Below are 3,002 nucleotides of genomic sequence, written 5' to 3' on the forward strand. Positions count from 1 at the left end.
GGACAGTGGTGTACATAGATAGAAATGTGGAGCTGAAGGATTCATTGAGTAATGCAGGTGGCTGTTGTCTCATGAGCATTGAGTAGAAATAAAAATGATACTGTATGAGATCTTTCCTCTAGAATTCTGTCTAACTGAAACAGAACAGTTGGATTATATATGACACATGACTTTAGTGGCTGATTTAGATTGATTTAGATTGATGATTATTTGGGGGCCTAAGAGATAGAAGTTTTGGTGGTACAGACTATATATAGTTACCATTAGTCCTTCTTATCTGTAGACCTAATGGTTTCAAATCCATCCACTTTATTTATTTATTGGTAACACCAATATCATAATTCACTATGGTTATTTGTACATACTCAGAAAAGTTAATGATTTGAATGGTCCAATGGGAAAAGTAATTCTAACTGAGTTTGTGCAAGGGACTACTTGGACCTCTTGCGAAAACTCTCATAATATAAAAAGGTTCTAAATATAGTATCATGCCATTTGCAGGTGACACTATACTCTTATAGAAAAGTATATAGCAAAGTGGCAGGCTTTTAAATTAACAAGCAAAAATCAATGGCCTTCTTATACACAAATAATGATAGAGAACAATGGTAATTAAAAAATATTCCCATTCACATTAGTGCCACACAATCTTAAATACTTTGGAGTCAACTTCACTAAAGAGGTGAAGAGCCTACACAAAGAAAATTACAAAACACTGCTTCAATAAATAAAAGAGTACACAAACAAATGAAGACACATATCCTGCTCATGGATTGGGAGTATTAACATCATTAAAATGCCAATACCCCCCCCCAAAAAAAAGCATTGTACAGATTTAATGCAATTTCTCTAAGGATACCAATGACATTCTTCTGAGAAATGGACCAAACACTCCTGAAATTTATTTAGAACAACAAATGCCCACAAATGGCTAAAGCAACCCTTAGGACAAAGAAGATGGGAGGCATCACTTTTCCAACTTTAAATTGTATTACAAAGCAATTGTCATTTAAGCAGCATGGTACTGGAATAAAGATAGATCTTTAGATCAATAGAATAGGCTTGAGTATTCGTTCCCCAGACATACAATCAATTAACCTTTATAAAAGGGCAAGAAATGCAAAATAAAGTAAGGAAAGCAAGGAAGTAGTGTTGGGACAATTGGTCAGCCACATGAAAAAAAAAAAAAGAAACTTGGACCTCCATCTAACACCATGCATAAAGATCAGATACAAATAGAATAAAGACCTTAATATCAGACCCAGAACCATAAGGTATTTAGAAGAACATGTAGGAAAAACACTCCATGACACTGAGTCTAAAAGGCAAATTCAAGGAAGAAACAGCAGCGTCAAAACAAGTGAAAGCAAAGATAAACAAATGGGATTATATGATACTGAGAAGCTTCTGAACCTCAAAGGCCACCGACAGAATAGGAGAAGCTATTCACCCATTAGGTAAAGGGCTAATATCTAAGATATACAAGGTACTGACTGAACTTAACAAGAAAAAAAAATCTAACCTCATCAAAAGGTGGGAGAAGAAATGAGCGAACACTCCTTCAAAGAAGAAATACAAATGGCCAAAAGACTCATGAAGAAATGAGTCACTAATCACTAATCATCACTAATCATCAGGGATATGCAAATCAAAACAACAGTGAGGTAGCATCTCACACCACAGAGATTGGCACATCACAAAGAACAAGAAACATCAGTGCTGGTGGGAATGTGGGGAGAACGGAACTCCCATTCACTGCTGATGGGAATGTCATCTAGCTCAGTCTTTATGGAAAATAATATGGAGAGTTCTCAAAAACTGAAAATTGAGCTCCCATGTGATTCATCTATAGAATTCCTAGGGATATCCCCATGGAACACAAAAACACAATATTAAATTGCCTTCTGCACACCTATATTCATTGCTGTACTATTTACAATAGCCAGTCTGAAAACAATTTAGTTGCCCAACAACAGTTGAGTGGCCAAAGAAGCTGTGGTACATATACACAATGGAATACTATGAAGCTGTCAGAAAAATGAAGTCATGAAATTTTCCTATTCATGTATAGAGATGGAAGCTATTATGCTGAGAGAAATGAATCAGAGGGAGAGAAATTGACACAGAATAGTCTCACTCATCTGTGGGATTTAAGAAAAGTAAGAGAGATGGCAATACCCAGAGACAATAAAGATGAGGGTCGGAAGGACCAGCCCACAATATGAAGGTAACCACAAAGATTGATGAGTGCAATTAGAGAAATAACTATACCAATAACTATTATTACAATGGTAGTGAGTGAGAAAAGTAGACTATCTGTCTTAAAGACAGACAGGAGGTGTGGGGGAGAAGATGGGGGCACTGGTGGCAGAAAGATTGCATTGGTGAAGGGGGGTGTAACTTTTATGACTGAAACCCAGCTACAAACAAGTACTAGCCTACTTTTTCAAAGATCAAGGAAGACATGCTTGATAGACCTTATGAGACAACAGGCATACTCTTTTTTTGTTTTTTGTTTTTTGTTTTTTGGGCCACACCCGGCAGTGCTCAGGGGTTATTCCTGGCTGTCTGCTCAGAAATAGCTCCTGGCAGGCACGGGGGACCATATGGGACACCGGGATTCGAACCAACCACCTTTGGTCCTGGATCGGCTGCTTGCAAGGCAAACGCCGCTGAGCTATCTCTCCGGGCCCAGACACCAGGCATACTCTTTTCAGGTATCAGTTATAATAGTATTGGCTATGAGTTCATTATTAATGGAGTCATTATATATATTATAAATCCAGGCAAAAGGAACACATACAACAAAAAATGGTACCAGAGACTTGCAGAAACCTAATCATGTATTTCCTTTGGGAAAAGCACTGCAGTATTTGCTTGTTGTTTTTATTTTTTAGTATGTTTTTATTTAAGAAATTTTTTTTATTTTGACCAAAATGGATTAAAAATCTTTCACAGTAATATTTTAGGTACATAGTGACATTGAATCCACCACTAATGTT

The sequence above is a fragment of the Suncus etruscus genome, chromosome 10, assembly GCF_024139225.1.
Source record: "Suncus etruscus isolate mSunEtr1 chromosome 10, mSunEtr1.pri.cur, whole genome shotgun sequence".
Lineage (NCBI taxonomy): Eukaryota > Metazoa > Chordata > Mammalia > Eulipotyphla > Soricidae > Suncus > Suncus etruscus.